The sequence below is a fragment of the Hypanus sabinus genome, chromosome 15, assembly GCF_030144855.1.
Source record: "Hypanus sabinus isolate sHypSab1 chromosome 15, sHypSab1.hap1, whole genome shotgun sequence".
Taxonomy (NCBI): Eukaryota; Metazoa; Chordata; class Chondrichthyes; order Myliobatiformes; family Dasyatidae; genus Hypanus; species Hypanus sabinus.
In genome coordinates this window covers 50,732,285-50,749,886 of record NC_082720.1, presented here as the reverse complement: position 1 = coordinate 50,749,886, position 17,602 = coordinate 50,732,285, and the positions used below count along the sequence as shown (strand labels likewise).

General features: G+C 39.2%; 1 protein-coding gene across 4 annotated transcripts in view; it reads right to left on the bottom strand.

Moving 5' to 3' along the window:
• The window catches only part of LOC132405512 (short transient receptor potential channel 7), a 115,970-nt gene that overhangs the window by 82,783 nt on the left and 15,585 nt on the right, over nucleotides 1–17,602 (bottom strand). The window lies entirely within an intron of this gene.

Below are 17,602 nucleotides of genomic sequence, written 5' to 3'. Positions count from 1 at the left end.
CTTCAGTATGGAGTTATCACTCACAATCTGAGAGATTTGTCCCTGGTGATCAAAGGAATTAAGAAAGAAAATTTCTCCTCCGAGATCAGAATTAGATATCAACTAAGTTGGAGAGAATTAGGCATAGAGACTGTACACATTTTTATGAAGTTGCATTTGGTTATTACAGAAGTATGACTTGGTAGTTAAAAAAATAAAACTTTAAGAATCACATGTAGTCACAGGAAGGGCATTTTGTATGTTAGTTAAGGCTATCTAATATCTATGTATTGGTGCTGATCTATTAAGGATTCTTCCATGACTTCAATTCATGAAACTACAAAAGAGATTCAAAATTGTTTCACAGATGAACTTTCAATACATTTTCAAATATTTATTTCACTTAATTAACATTGCAAGGTTCTACATTCAGTTAATATTTTCAAATTTATCCACATCAAATTTTCAAAAGTATTTCACCATAATTGAAATTATTTCCAATTAGTATAACTACAAAACACTTGGGAAGGTGAAAATTTTTGTCCTACTTCGACTACCATTCAACTTAAAGCTAGACTTTAAAAAAACTTAGCATAACATTTCTCTTGTTAAGAATGAAGGCTTTGTATTGATCATACTTGTGTTGCCATTACATCCCAATGAATTTGTGTAGGAGTTGCAAATTTTCGAGCATTTGACATATGAATATTTGTCTGCATGATCCCTGTTTAGGTGTCTTAAAATTGCAGGGCCTCCTATGTATTAATTAAAACCTAGCTGTGTAACCTCACGTATAAAAGGTCTGAGTTATATAGAATTATCTTCCTTAGGCATAAATAGATTTGGAAAATAAACTTATTCCCATCAATATAGTGTTTCAATTACATTAATATTTAGAATACATTATCTAAAAAGTAATGAATAGAACAATCATTCATTTAGCATTTTCTATTTGTATTAAGAAAAATATTTTAACTAGTTATCATCTTGAAGGAAGGAAAACCTAAAAGTAACACATAAATTTTTTATCTGTTTTAGTTATTTTTCAGTGTTGAATCATGGGATTCTGCAAGAAGCTGAATCACATTACCCTATGTATGTACCCATAACTCCAAAGATTTGAAAGTAATATTTTAATCTGTAATATATGTATGTACTTCAAATCAAATCAAGTTTAATTATCATTCTAGCATACATAGATATGGCCAAATGAGATAGCATTCCTCTGGGGCCAAGGTGCAAAACATGCAAAAAAGCACATTCCAGGTTTACCAGGATGAACAATAAGGTTGCTCTACAACAAAACTAGGTCGCTCTCCCTAGAGTATCAGATCAGATCTCTGCTCAGCTTCGGATGAAGGTTTTCTTTTAGGCAGGGAGAGAAACAATCTTTTCCCCAGGGTAGAAATGTCAAACATCAGAGGAACTGCTTTTAAGGTGGTGGAAGGAGCAGAAGAAAAGAGGCTTTGTAAGGGCGATGTGAGGGGAACTTCTATTTCTAAAATACAGTGCAGTAGGACTGTGGGGTTAGTTTTCAAGGGTAGTAGTGGATGCAGGCAGTTTGGTGGAGTTTAAGAGACTTTTAGACAAATGAATATAAAGGGAATGGAAGGATATGGATGAGACACAGGAGGGAGAATCAAATTCAGGTTTAATATCACCGGCTTATAGTACTGTGCAATGTCTTAAGTTTATATATGTGCCTAATGCTTTTGCAAAGTACTTTATTTGCCAACATGGAGTGGAGAGCGAGTTTGTAAATCTGGTGGGAGCAAATGATGCTGAGAATGGGGAGGGTGGAACACCATGGGAGGCGGGTGGAACAGGTGGCAGATAAGGTGAATTGGAGGAGGATACTGGTGGGGATGATGGCAAAGCAGAAGTGACTGAAGTATCTGGGAATAGTTCACAAGGCATAGAATAGATATGTCCCACAGAAGAAGTTATTCTCAAATGGCAGGAGTAGGCAACTGTAGCTGACAAGTTAAAGACTGCATAAAAGCCCAGGGAAGGGCATATGAGATAGCAGAAGCGAATGGGAAGTTGGATGATTGGGAAACTTCTAAAACAAAAAAAAGGCAACTAAAAAAATGCTATAAGAAGGGAAATGAATGAAATCGGAGGGCAAACTGGCCAACAATATAAAGCAGGATACTAAAAGTTTTTTCAGTTATATAAAGAGTAAAAGGGAGGTGGGGGTTGATATTGGACCACTGGAAAATGACACTGGCGAGATAGTAACGGGGACCAAATAAATGGTAGATGAACTTAATGAGTACTTTGCATCAGTCTTCACTGTGGAAGACACCAACAGTGTGCCAGAGGTGCATGAATGTCAGGGAGCAGAAGTGAATACCATTGTCATTACAAAAGAAAAAGTGCCAAGAAAACTCAAAGGTCTTAAGGTGGATAAGTCTTCTGGACCAGATGGATGACATCCCAGACTCCTGAGAGATGTTGCTGAAGAGATAATGGATGTATTGGTCATGATCTTTCAAGAATCACTTGATTCTGGCATGGTCCTGGAGGACTGGAAAATTGCAAGTGTCACTCCACTCTTTAAGAAGGGAGGAAGGCAAAAGAAAAGAAATTATAGGCCAGTTAGCCTAACCTCAGTGGCTGGGGAAGTGTTGGAGTCTATTAGTAAGGATGAGGTTTGGCATACTTGAATAGAAGAATGACTGACAGGCAGGAGGCAGCAAGTGGGAATTAAGGGGGTCTTTTCAGGATGGCTGCCAGGGACTAGTGGTGTTCTTCAGGAGTCAGTTTTGGGACCACTACTTTTCACATTGTTTGTGACTTAGATAATGGAATTGATGGCTTTTGTGGCAAAGTTTGCAGATGATACGAAGATAGATAAGTAGTGCTGAGGAAGCAATATAATTGCAGCAGGACTTAGATACATTGGAAGAACGGGCAAAAAAGTGGCAGATGGAATACAGTGTTGGGATATGTACAATAAAGCATTTTCATAAAAGGAACAATAGTGCAGACTATTATCCATATGGGGAGAAAATTCAAACATCAGAAGTGCAAAGGGACTTGGGAGTCCTCATGCAAGACTCCCACGAAGTTAATTTACAGGTTGAGTCTATTGCAAAGAAGGCAAATGAAATGTTGGCATTTATTTCAATGGGAATAGAACAGAAAAGCAAGGAGATAATGTTGAGGCTTAATAAGACACTAGTCAGGCAGCACTTGGAGTATTGTCAACAGTTTTGGGCTCCATATCTCAGAAAGGATGTGTTGTCATCAGAAAGAGTCCAGAGGAGGTTCACAAGGATGATTCCAGGAATGAAGTGGTTAACATATGAGGAGTGTTTGGTAGCTTTGGGCCTGTACTCACTGAAATTTAGAAGAATGCAGGGGGATCTCACTGAAGCCGACTGAATGTTGAAAGGACTAGATAAGTTGGATGTGGAGAAGATGTCCCCTCTGGATGGGGTATCTAGAACTAGAGGGCACAATCTCAAAACTGAGGGGTGACCTTTTAGAACAGAAGTAAGGAGAAATGTTTTTTTAGTTAAAGAGTAATGAATCTGTGGAATGCTCTGCCACAGACTGCAGTGGAGTCCAAGTCCGTGGGAAGATTAAAGCAGAAGTTGATGGCTTCCTGATCAGCCAGGGCATCAAAGGATATGGTGAGAAGGCAGGTGTATGGGGTTAAGTGGGATCCGGGATCAGCCACGATGGAATGACAGAGTGGTCCCGAAGGTCTGAAAGGCCTAATTCTGCTCCTATGTCTCATAGTCTAAAGAGCACCAGGGATGGGGGTTGGGACAGGTACAGACACACCCAGGCCTGAGACACCAGGCAAGGTCATTTGATTACAAACAATTGGTTGATTGATCATTACAGAATTTTTTCTCCAATGCTTCCCGCTCCCTCCACTCTTCCTGCCTCCCTTCACACTCTCTGTCCAAAATAGAGTCCATATCAGAATCAGGTTTATCATCACTCACTTACATCACAAAATTTGTTGTTTCGTGTTAATAGTACATTGCAATACATAATAATAATAAACTATAAATTACAATATTTTTAAAAATTAAATTAATTAAGTAGTGCAGAAAGAGAGAAAAATTATTGTGATAGTGTTCATAGTTCATTGACCATTCAGAAATCTGATGGTGGAGAGGAAGAAGCTATTCCTAAAGCATTGAGTATGTCTTTAAAGTCCAGTACCTCCTCCTTGATGGTAGCAATGAGAAAAGGGCATGTCCTGGGTTACAGGGATCCTTAATGATGAATGTCTCCTTTCTGAGGTTTGCTTTTGAAGACAACCTCAGTGCTGGGGAGACTAATGCCCATGATTGAGCTGGCTGAGTTCACAACTTTATGCAGCTTTTTCCAGTCTGGTGCAATGGCTCTTCCATACCAGACATTGATGCAACCATTTAGAATGCTGCCTACTGTACATCTGTAGAAATTTGAAAGAGTCTTTGGTGGCTTACCAAATCTCCTCAAACTCCTAATGAAGTACAGCTGCTGTCATACCTTTGTAATGGCATCAACCTTTTGGGCCTAGGAACTTGAAGCTGCTCACCTTTTTTACAGCTGATCCCTATGGAAAGGACTGCTGTGCATTCCCTTGACTTCCACCTCCTGAAGTCCATGATCAATTCTTTAGTCTTACTGATGTTGAGTGCAAGGTTGTTGTTACCACACCACTCAACCAGCTGATCTATTGCTCTCTTGTATGCCTCCACATCACCATTTGATTGAAGATAAATAGATAAATTGAGATAAATATTCATACATTGTTAGGAAGTTAACTAAATCTGGCTCATTGTTCAATGCTAAACTGAACATGGGAGTAACACATGTAAAAATGCTGGAGGAACTCAGATTGAACAACATCTATAGAAGGAAAAAAACAGTTGAAATTTTGGGCTGAGACTTTTTTTCAGGTACAGAAAGAAAGACAGAATGAAAGGATGGGGGTACGGAGGAGCACAATCTGTTGGGTGCTAAGTGTATCTGGAGAAGGGTGAGGGAGATAGGAAGGTAGGGGCGTGTAGACAAAAGGAAAGATGAGAGAAGCTGGGAAGTGGTAGACGGAAGAGACAAAGAACTGAAAGTGGAGGAATCTGATTGGAAAGGACAATAGACCATGGAATAATGGGAATTAGGTAGGGAACCAGAGGGAGGAAGGTATAGGAGATAGCCAGGTTGTAAAGGGAAAGTCAAGGGATACAGGGGTGAGAGGATAAGGGAAACCAAAGAGGAGACATAGGGGAAAACAGGGGTGTGGTTATCAGAAGTTAGAGAAATTGATGTTGATATTGTCAGTTGTACATGGAATATGAGGTGTTGCCTCTCCAATCTGAGCCTGTTCTCAATGTGGCTGTACAGGAGGCTGTGGACAGATGTGCCAGTGTGGGAACGGGAAGTGAAGTTAAAATGGCAGGTCACCAGAAAATTCTGGCTGCTATGGCAGATGGAGTGAAGATGTTCAATGAAGCAATACCCCGATTTGCATCAGGTTTCACTAATGTAGGGGAGGCCACACCAGGAACACAGAATACAATAAAGGACCTTAATGGATTCACATGTGAAGAGCTGCCTCATCAGAAAGAATTATTTAGGGTCTTGTGTCTCTAAAATTATGATAGCCACTGCTAGATGCTCATTTGATTTCTGCAATTGTTCATTTCACTAGTTCACAACTGCTCTAGGAAATCCACAACCTCCTCTGTCTTAAAACTTCTTTTCCTATCAATTTTATAGCAATGTACAATGCCTAAGTGCAGTAAGATTTAATTTCAAACACAGGGCCATATTAGCCATTTGAAGAGAGTCAGGCTTTCACACCACTGCCTGCTCTGTCACAAGTTAAAGGAGACAATTGTGAGTTAGTTTTTAACTTGCACATTCTTATCTCACTCAGGGTCTCTCATGGACCAGCAGAACTGCTCCTGACTGCGGGATTCACTGCGGTTCTGGAGTTAATACTGCCTCAGAGCTCCAGCCACCCACATGCAAATCTCACCCCGAGTGCTGACTTTGTAGAGTTTGTATGTTCTCCTTGATATTTCTTCAGCTCCTCCCAGGCTCTGGTTTGCTCCCAGATCCAAAGACAGGCGACAGGCTGGTTGGCAACTTAACTGGGTCATCGCAAGTGGGCTGCAGGACGATTTGGTGAAGGGTGGGGTTGTGGAGTGTGCAGCTGGAGGGACTGTTCAAGGATATGCAGGGGTAGAAAGTGGGAAATGGGATTGCTTCATGAGTGTGTTTGGACTTTATGTCAAATAGCCATCTATGTTATGAGGTAATATAAATTATTATTTGTGTAATGCCCTGGTTCATATTTTACTGTTATGCTGTATGTATTCCATTTAGCAGTTCTGTGAGAGCAGTCTGTTCTGTTTTCAGCTTGTTTGGGTTATTCTATGAGGAGAAATGTGTGCCATGCAGTTAGGATGGCTGAATTAAGGGGAGGTTTCTCTGGTGAGGGACACTAAGGCTGGGCTTGGGGCTTTAGGTTTGAGAGGAGATCAAGAGGGAAGATGCAGGAGAGAAGAGGTCGTAGGACTGGACCCAGAGTAGGACTGGGATTCGATGAAGCCAGGGCAGGATCGATTGAGGATCGGTGACTATGGAGAAACATTGAGCTCCAACTTGTGCATATTTAACTGTTTCATTAAAATGGGCCTTTCTCTTTTTTTTCTTTTCTTTACTAACCTTTTAGTTAAATTAAGATTCGTAAATGTAATCTTTTAATTGTATGCTGCGTACTGTCTGTTATTCCATGGCACTAATTTGTAACAGGGTAGCGAATTACACAGCATCCACACAAACAAGGGTTTGGGGTGGGAGCGCACCTCAATCTCATAAGTGTGGCAGGGCCAGAGGTTGTCTTCTCTAGACTTATGCAGCCAAGGAAACCAGGGGTTTCATGTGTAGAAATATCATCTCCAACAATCCCCATCCACCTGCTTAACCTAAGAAACTCCAAGCTTGTCCTTCATCATTTCCCAGAACCATCAATTAGCCTCCCTGGCCTTAACCAACCTACAGGCCCCTAATCATCTTCCCATACTATTGATTGCCATCCCAATCCTATTGTTCGATTCTAGGAACCGAGATATAATCAGACAGATCATCTTTTAAAGCACAGTGAAGCAGATCTGTGAAGCCCAATGCTGTCAGTTGGCAATGCACAAGTGATTGGAAATGATAAAATTGGACTGACATTTATAAACCATAGAATTCTATTGCACATATCAGGGCCACTTTGTGCATTAGGAGGTCAATTGTAGCAGATCTGGAAGGGAAACTACTGATTTCTTGTAACCCACAGATTTCTCCAATTTTCATGTGCTTTATTTTCACTTAAATGTATTGCAGCATGATTCATGTACTAGACACCAGTGCTTTATTTCGTTCTCTTGTACAGCAGAATGGATTTAAATATTTTCTGACACAATGAAAGCAATTCATTTTTATTATTACCTCAAAACGTCAACTATTCATTTATAGCCTGTGAGAATGATACATACTCAACATTTCTTTTAAAAATTGCAAGCATTACTAAAGCTTAAAACAACATAGAAAATGAGATTTATTGTAGATAAGTGTTTAAAAGATTCCAATGATTATTTGTATTAACTGCCCTGGTACTATTGTCATGATATCCCTGACTGTGTTGGTTATTGGAAAAGATCAAATATATGATAACACACTCAAAGCCTGTTTTTAACACCGTGCAATAGATTCGCAAGCATATTAGAAACATTCAATGGTAGATGATGACACTTATTGTTCCACACTCTAATCTTGGAGAGCAAGAGCACAAAAGAACTTTAAAAGTCGAATTACAAACAAGAGAAAATATGCAGACGCTGGAAATCAGAGCAACACACACAAAATGCTATAGTAACTCAACAGGCCAGGCAGCATCTGTGGAAAAGAGTAAACAGTCGACGAGTTGGCAGAGACCTTTCAACAGGGCTGGAAAAAAAAAGACAAGAAGTCAGAGCAAGAAGGAGGGGAGAGGGGAGGACGAAGTACAAGGTGGTAGGTGATAGGTGAAACTGGAAGAAGGAGAGGGGGAGAGGTGAAGTAAAGAGCTGGGAATTTGATTAGTGGAAGAGATAAAGGGCTGGAGAAAGGGGAATCTGAATCTGAGAGGGTATCCTTTCTCAATGAGCCTGCTTCTGTGTACTTTTCTATGGCTATGACTCTATAAATGTCCTTTTTGGAGTAAATACACTTTTCCCATTGAGGAAAAGAAAGGATATGAATTGCAAAGCTAAACCTTCTTCTGCATGTCAATCATAGATTACAGGACCCTCACCTTCTGAAAGTTAACTTTATTCCTTCAATTCAAGAAGCAGGAATACTTTAAACATTTATATTCTTATAGGATTTCTATATAATCAGAAATCATCAAGAAGCACTTAACATCACCACTGCTACTGAATAGTATGACTGGAACCATAATGAAATAGAACATAGGAAATATAAGACAAAAGTAGACTTTACCCCTTGGATCACTGGTACATTAGATACATATAATCTATTTCTTTATAGTACAGTCGGCCCTCCTTATCCGCGGGTTCCGAATGCACGGATTCAACCAACTGTGGATAGGGAAAACTTGGAAGTTTTCTCTCCAGCACTCGTTGTTTGAGCGTGTCATCATTCCTTAAACAATACAGTACAACAACTATTTACATAGCATTTACTTTGTATTAGGTATTATAAGTAAGTCGGAACAGGTACATCCGGTATTGTTTAGTGTCAGTTAGTCAAACGTTTGTCTTAGTATATAGTATATATTTTATGTTTCTATGCATATAAAACACTCAAGAAATGTATGTACTTCAATAATTAAACCACTGCATTGCTTAGTAATAATTGTAGCTTTCATTGGGGCAGGGCCTTTCATATGCTCCGTTATTCTCACTTTATCCTTTAAAATTGTTCTGATCGTTGACCGACTGTAGCCTAACGCTCTTTCAGTGAGTTTCACCTCTTTCCAATCACTTAATTATTTCCACTTTATTTTCAATCATGATCGTTTTCCGTAAACAGAACAGAGACACTGCGGGCGGCAGTCCACCGCACTGAGCCAAGTTAAATAAGGTCCAGATCTCCGCTGAGTCCTAAAGTCCACTGCACTGAGCCAGGTTAAATAAGGTCCGGATCTCCGCTGAGTTCTAAAGTCCACTGCACTGAGCCAGGTTAAATAAGGTCCGGATCTCCGCTGAGTCCTAAAGTCCACTGCACTGAGCCAGGTTAAATAAGGTCCGGATCTCCGCCGAGTCCTAAAGTCCACTGCACTGAGCCAGGTTAAATAAGGTCCGGATCTCCGCTGAGTTCTAAAGTCCACCACACTGAGACAGGTTAAATAAGGTCCGGATCTCCGCTGAGTTCTAAAGTCCACCACACTGAGACAGGTTAAATAAGGTCCGGATCTCCGCTGAGTTCTAAAGTCTACTGCACTGAGCCAGGTTAAATAAGGTCCGGATCTCCGCTGAGTTCTAAAGTCCACTGCACTGAGCCAGGTTAAATAAGGTCCGGATCTCCGCTGAGTTCTAAAGTCCACTGCACTGAGACAGGTTAAATAAGGTCCGGATCTCCGCTGAGTCCTAAAGTCCACTGCACTGAGCCAGGTTAAATAAGGTCCGGATCTCCGCTGAGTCCTAAAGTCCACTGCACTGAGCCAGGTTAAATAAGGTCCGGGTCTCCGCTGAGTTCTAAAGTCCACCACACTGAGCCAGGTTAAATAAGGTCCGGATCTCCGCTGAGTTCTAAAGTCCACCACACTGAGACAGGTTAAATAAGGTCCGGATCTCCTCTGAGTTCTAAAGTCTACTGCACTGAGCCAGGTTAAATAAGGTCCGGATCTCCGCTGAGTTCTAAAGTCCACTGCACTGAGCCAGGTTAAATAAGGTCCGGATCTCCGCTGAGTTCTAAAGTCCACTGCACTGAGACAGGTTAAATAAGGTCCGGATCTCCGCTGAGTTCTAAAGTCCACCACACTGAGCCAGGTTAAATAAGGTTCGGATCTCCGCTGAGTTCTAAAGTCCACCACACTGAGACAGGTTAAATGAAGGACTCCAGCATCTGCATTTTTTTGGTATCCGTGGGGGGGGGGGGGTCCCAGAACCAATCCCCCGTGGACAAAGAGGGCCGGCTGTATACTAAAGAATCCCCTATGATGTCATTCAGGAGGAGAAAGTATTAGTGGGATAATGGCCCACTACTTGACCAGGCTGTGATGAATCAGATACCAGGGGTCACCTGGCTCAGGTTCTTGCATCAGTGACTAGAGATCGGTGTCCCTCAGAAAGGTTTACCCAATTTCCCCAGGAATGATTTGCAGCCATTAAGTGGATACATTTTGAATGGCATTATTCAATTGGGATACAGTTGCAATTACACTTCATTGTGGAACTGCACAAATTTCTGTCTGTTTTAAAGTTTAATGAAGATCTGAGCAATGCATCAAAATTTCTATATCTGCTACCCAGCTGAGTAATGGCGGATCATTAATCCAATAGATCAATGGCGGATAGAAAATTGACAGGGTCTATACTTTCAGCACAAAGTTTAAACAGCATCTTTAGCCTCACTTCAATCCAAGGGCTTCTTGTTTTCTAGTGTTATGATCCCAGCCCCCTCTTGTGAGAATCACAAGAGCACCCGTCAAAAGGGGGGGGGGGGGTCAGTATACCCAGTAGGAGAGAGAGAGAGAGAAACGTGCCAAATTGCAGGTCCCACCAGGGATACAGAATAAAGACGACAGCGACTATTGTCTCATGGAGACCACGTGAAAAGCCCTCGGGCAAGGTGGGCTGGTTGAGAGAGAGATTGCATCATCCCAACCTGACTGACACCTGCGACCCCGTGAGGAAGTATAAAGGAGAGTCTCAGGGGGACAGCCCCCTCAGACGCACCAAGAAGACACGAGAGAGTGTTCCCGCAGCAGCGGGAAGCCACTCTGAAGGAAGCCACGTGTGTTAGATTCCGGGATTGGAATTTGTGGCTGGAATCACAGAAAACCGCTTTAACTAACATCGGGGAGAGGGAACCAACGCTCCCCCGATTTCACAGAAGATTCATCAAGACTCGGCAAATTCTTTCTCTTCTCCCCCCAATCTCTCTCTCTCGGTCGCCCCATGCAAAACCCAGCGATTTTCAAAGGGCTGAGGCCTGCAGACTTTCAGAGTGACTTTTATATTTCCAACGGACAATCTATTAACCCCTAGACATCAGCAGAGCTCACTTCTTAATGATGATTATTACCATACCCGCGCTTTAGATTGAATGTTGACAATGTGCATTATCTGAATGTTTGTATTAACCTTACTTTTGTGTCCCTTTATAAATAAAAACGTTTGAAAATAGTGACAACAGACTTCAACAGACCTCTCTATCTTTGCTGGTAAGTTATCCAGTTACGGGATACGTAACACTAGCAAGGTGCTGTTGAGTTTGGCCCATGAACACAGGAGCATTGAAATGTCTGGAAGAGGTTTTCAGCCATTCAAGTTTGGCTGATCCTGCACTGGAAGAGTACGTACAAAATTTAGTTTTTACTTTTGTTGCCTGGTGTGTTTAAAATATTAATACTCTTAATTTATATTAAATAATTTTGTCTCTAAAGCACCAGTGTTACAGTAATAGAAATACTAAATTGTATTGTCCATTATTAAGAAAATTTTATTAAGAAAACCTGCCATTAAGATTAATCCTACTGATTTTAGAAAATTAGGGGTATCATAAATAGAATGGACTAACCTCTTTACCCAATTCTCTCACAGTATTCTTGATGTGGAATGCAACTTGTAATAAAGTTTCTAAATCTCAAGACAAGTGGGTCAGGCTTAGTGAAGACCCTTCTTTCTAAACAGCATTCAAATATATTGCAAATATTATTAATTTTTCTCCTAAATTGACACTAGTTTTATGATATCAAATGCATCTACTGCTTCATCATTTTTGTGTCAGCACTTTAAAAACACTGTCTAATCAGTCTCACTCTCCAATCTTCTTCCCACAGTGCTGTAGGTTTCTCTGAATATTACCTTTAAACACTACAGAATGGCAGAAGCTTGGAAACAGTGTACTTCTAGATTTGGCAAGAAGCAATTCTAGTCACTACAAAAGAATTTTAAATTTAGAACAGAAACATCAAAAATGTAAAAGATACCTAGACAGCATAAAAAAGATATTAATAAACTTACAGAATGGCAAAACAAGTGTCAAATAAGTTCCACTTAAGTAAATAAGACATGGTACGTTTAAATGAAGTAATAAAATGACAATGTACACCCGTAAAAAGTGACCAAGGTGCAGATTTACACATCATTAGAAGTTAAAACGCCATTACAGTAAAAACTGGCATGTATTCTATGAGGTCAGTACTGCAAAAACATGCTAGTTTTTTTGGAAATGTCTATAAAAGTAAAGAGAAAAGGCAAAAAAAAATTGCAAAGAAAGCCATTAATTCGAGTGGAAGTTCCCATGAAGCACTCACTAACTCAGGACACCCAAGAACATAAATATATGGCTAAAATACTGTCTGAATTATAAATACGCAAGACAAGCTTTTCACTGTCTCTCAGTAAATGCATCAATAATAAACTATTTCTAGTATATCTGGAAATAAATCACTATACTAGCAATTATCAGGTTCCAATCTAGTCTTTGTATCTCATAAGACTCAACATTAGAATACTAACACAATATTTCATTTTTCTGCTATATTTGTAAATGGGAAAGTAATTCTATCAACATGATCAGGTTTTAAATCCAACTTCAGAATTTTAATTTCCTGGCTGTCCATTTTCAGTATAGTAAATTGGAATAACTTAACATGAAATGGGTTTGATTTTCACGTCGCTGAACTACTTTCCTCCCAGAAGCAAAATCCCATAAACTAATTCTACCTTTAACAATATAACGTCAAGTACAACAGTGACTTTTTAATTTTACAAGTTCAACTGTTACAAATTCATTTTAATCTTATTTTGACATTATTGCCTGCATTTCTACAAATTACCAAATGTGCACACATTGATTTAAGAATTACTTCAATATGGGGTAAAGCTAATAAGTACAGAAATATTAGAAACACAACAATACCACAACAGAGTCCCAAGCAAAATTCACGGTGAATCCTTGAATTGTGCTCAGAAATGGAATGCTGCACTTGGCAATAGACACTTAAACTGCATTCTATCTGCTCCCTCTGATATGCAAAAAAGAAATTCCCTGCACTATTTCTAAGAGCAGGCAAGTGCGATTTTTATTCCTTATCCAAACTAAATGAAGCAGATTCTTTTTCATCATCACATCTTTGTGTGGAAGCTTGGAGTTAGCAAATTAGTTGCCACATTTCTGGTAACTAGACCCTAAGTACTTCAATGTCTATTAACAGAATCGGAATGTGGCTATGTAAATGCAAATCCTTTTTTTCTACTTCCTTTTCATTAAAATAAGTAATTAATATGTATTCAAACTATAAAAAAAATATAATTACAGGAATAAAAAGCATACAGAAAGATATTTAAACGGACTAGGCACATGCCAGCAACAATACAGCTTTTACAATGCATACTCATCAACCCAAGAGTGGATACCGTTCCAAATGCAAATATTTATTCAGCAAAGTTTTAATACAAAAATGCTGATTCAATAGTATATTTAGAAAAACACAAGTGAAAAAAAAGTTGCTTTCATTAGTGTCAGAGGTAGGTTAATGTGGTTTTAAAGGTCTGCTTACATGTTAAAGGGGACCGTATTTTGTTTCATAGTGTTTAAATTCTTCTAGTAATAAGGTTTTGAACACCACAAAGGGCAGACTTTATTACATGTTGTCCATTTTCTTTCCTTTCTGAATGCTCCGCATTATGAACATGGACATTACAGGTATTTATCTTGCTGCTCTCCCATCATACTAAAAGGTATTCTTTAAACCTCAACCTCTAAATTGGCATCATGCATAATTTAGGCAGCTGGCTAGAGAAAAAGGTTTTACATGTTGTATCAGTGGCCACAAGATAGCAGCATTTAGCTTGAGGAGGCTGAATGCATCAGGATCGAGGAAAGGAAAGGAAGTGATAAACCATAGTAAGATCACAGCACAAGAGGTGGTAAATCCAGGACATCAAGTCCTTTCTGGTTCTGTGGAAGAACAATTCAGCTGCCGCAACTGTTCCATTCTTACCACCGAGCTGCAAGTATCTTTCTGAGCAATTCTTTAGCCTATTTATGAGTATTATAACTAATCTGCTTCTATTACTCCCCCAGCAAGGCATGTCAAATCCTAACCACCATTTCACTTTTGCCACTGTTGGGTCTTTTTGCAAATCATATTCATTCTTTGTTCTTTGTCTCCTGACCTTTTCATCAAGGTGTGCTCATCTCTCTTCAGCTACCTAGGCCCTTCATAATAATTTCTATCAATCTCATTTGTTCTAGAAACAAATACATATTTTTTCAAACCTATCCATACAAATAAATTCCCTCATCACTGGAAGCAGTGTAGTATGCATCTGCACCATTATAAAAGGCTTTCCAAAATGACCGTGCCCAGAGCTGAACACAAAACTTCAGATTTGGCCAGATAATTGTTTATGCGGGTTATTCTTGCTCTTTGCTAATGAACTCAATGGCTCTATTTACAAGTCCAAAATCCTGAGTGAAAAAGTACTTCTCCAACTTTTGAAATTTATGCATAATACCAACGATCTCCATCTTTTACAGTTTCTAGAATTATATCCTCTGGTTTACGTTGTCTCTCTTCATTCTTCCTATCAAAATTCAAAGAATTGTCATTTCTGCCTTAATTTTTTTCGAGCTTCAATTCACTCATTTCACCAATTTGTACATATCTCCTTGTTTTCTTACTATTCTCATACTCCCCTCCACTTCCAAGCTTTATGAACTTTACAGTTTTGAAACTATGCTCTATTCCCCCAAGTCAACAGTGCAGTGTATTTAATATTTTAATAATATTTGAGGAATATTGTAAATATATTGCTTGATTAAGCATTTTGTTGTTTACATAATTCATTACAGGTTAAATCTAAAAGTACATGAAAGACAAACATCATTGCACCTCCACATCATATATTCACACCTCACTAAAGAAGAGGAAAGTAAAACCTAAGTACATCCACCTTACAGCTCCTGTGTTTTCCTTTTTATTAGTTTCTGGAGTTACAAAATATGATAGTGGCAATGAGTAAGTTTTAAGATGAACTGGAGTTGACTACTTCCCTGTTGAAGTGAAGAATACTTTTTCCTTCGCAAGGGGAGAGAGACATGTGAGTTTAAAATAAAACATAGCACTTCTTTTTTCTCCACAAGGAGAGAAACACAGTTAAATTTAAAAAAGGCAGAAAATTCACAAAATTCACTGGTTCATAAAGAGAGCACTGGATGATAATAATAATGATAAATAATTTAAAAAACAGAATAGCTGGCTACATTGGAAAGATAGACTCATTTGATTGCACAATAGATAACTGGCACATGTATATTGAACAAACTGAACAACATTTTAAAGCAAACAGAATAGCTGAAAATAAACCAGTGCTAATTTTGCCCAGTGCAATTGGTGGAATAGCACAGAATTTGCTTAGACATTTGACTGGCCAAAGTGAACTTTGCTGACTGATATTGTGAATGTAATGCAAGAACATTTAGAACCAAAACCATTGTTGATTACAGAATGCTTTAGCTTTTATAATTGGAATCAAAAGGAAAGGGAGTCCGGTTCAGTTCACATGGCTGAATTAAAGAGATTGTCCAGGCATTGCCAGTTCAGTGATGGGCTCAATAATGTGCTGGGAGATTGTTTAGTTTATGGAATCTTACATGAAGCATTCAAAAATAGCCCCTATCTAGAGCACAACTCACAGTTAAAAGCACAGTTGAAATCACTGTATCAATGGAAGCTGCAGCTAGAGATGCAATTGAGTTGCAGTCAGGAATGAGAGCAAATGCGAACAAAATTGCAAAATCTAAACAGAAACCTGCCTGGCTGGAAAAATTGTGTTACCATTGTGGCAGGGGCTCACATACACCAGACCAATTCAGATTTAAAGGCAAAACTTCAGAAAATGCAATGAAGTAATTCACATACAAAGAGTGTGTCAGGCAGCTAAAAATAAATGGACTGCACAGAAAAGAGATAAAGATAAAAAATAAAGTTGTAATTACAAAAAGAGCACTAATCTGTATTCTGTTGATGAAAAATCTGATAATGATGAGAGTGTCACGGGACTGAATAGCTTTGAGATTTACAATGTGAGAACTAACAAGAGACGAACAATATGTATTACACCAGAAGTGAATGGCAAATTAATTAAAATGGAATTGGATACTGGCTTGGCTGTTTCAGTCATTTCGCAAAATGAGTTTGAACTGCATTTCAAATATACTGAACAGAAGCCTTAAGATATTCAACTAAGAATTTATACTGGTGAGAATAAAACTCCAGCAGGAATGACATTTGTAACAGTGAACAGATTCAACCACAAGCCAAATTGAGCTTGTATGTGGTAAATACAGGACGGCCAGCATTGTGGGGTCATGATTTGCTGAGACAACTACAACTTGATTAGAGATCCATCCAACATTTGCATGCTCCATCCCTACATTTGTCAACCAAAAGCAAATTAAGGAAGGCACTGGATGATGCCACAGCAGTGTTCAAGGATGGTGTTGGAAAACTCAAACATATCGAGTGTGAAATATGCTAGTTTTACAAAGCCCGTCCAGTTCCTTATACCATCTGTGATAAAGTAGTCAATGAGCTAGATTGCATGGAGGCTGTAGGAATTCTTTTTAAGTTTGAGTGGAGCCCAAGGGCAATGCCAGTGGTCCAAGCAATCAAGAAAGATGGGTCTGTCAGGATCTGTGGTGATTCAAGGTCACCTTCAACCCAGTACTGAAAGTAGATCAATATCTTCTGTCTAGGATAGAGATTATCTCAGCAAATCTTTTGGGAGGAAAACACATCAGCAAAGTGAACCTAGCTGAGGCCTACCTATGGATGAAGATGGAAGAAGAGTCCAAAGTGTTTCTCACCATAAACATTCACAAAGGACTTTATTGCTACAATAGGCTTATTTTTGGAGTAGCATTGGCATCTACACTTTGGCAGAAGCCTATCCTGACACTCATGGATGGCATCATTGTTACCAGTGAGGAGGACAGGAAACATCTCCAAAATCTCAAGAAAGACTATGGACTATTTTATCATACACTTCCAAGTATTCTGAAACCTCATCCTTAATAATTGACAACAACATCTCCCCGATCACTGAGGTCAGACTCACTGGCTTATAGTTTCTTATCCTCTACCTCTCTCCCTTCTTGAAGAGTGGAGTGACATTTGCAATTTTCCACTCTTCTGGAACCATTCCAGAATTGAGTGATTCTTGCAAGATCATCACTAATTCCTGTACAATCTCTTCAGCCACCTTTTTCAAAACTCTGAGTGTTCACCATCTAGTAAGGTGACTTATCTACCTTCAGATCTTTCCGTTTCCTTAGAACCTTCTCTTTAGTTATGGTAATTTGACACACTTCATAAATAAGAGAAAATCTGCAGACCCTGAAACCCCAAGCAATACACACAAAGTGCTGGAGGAACTCA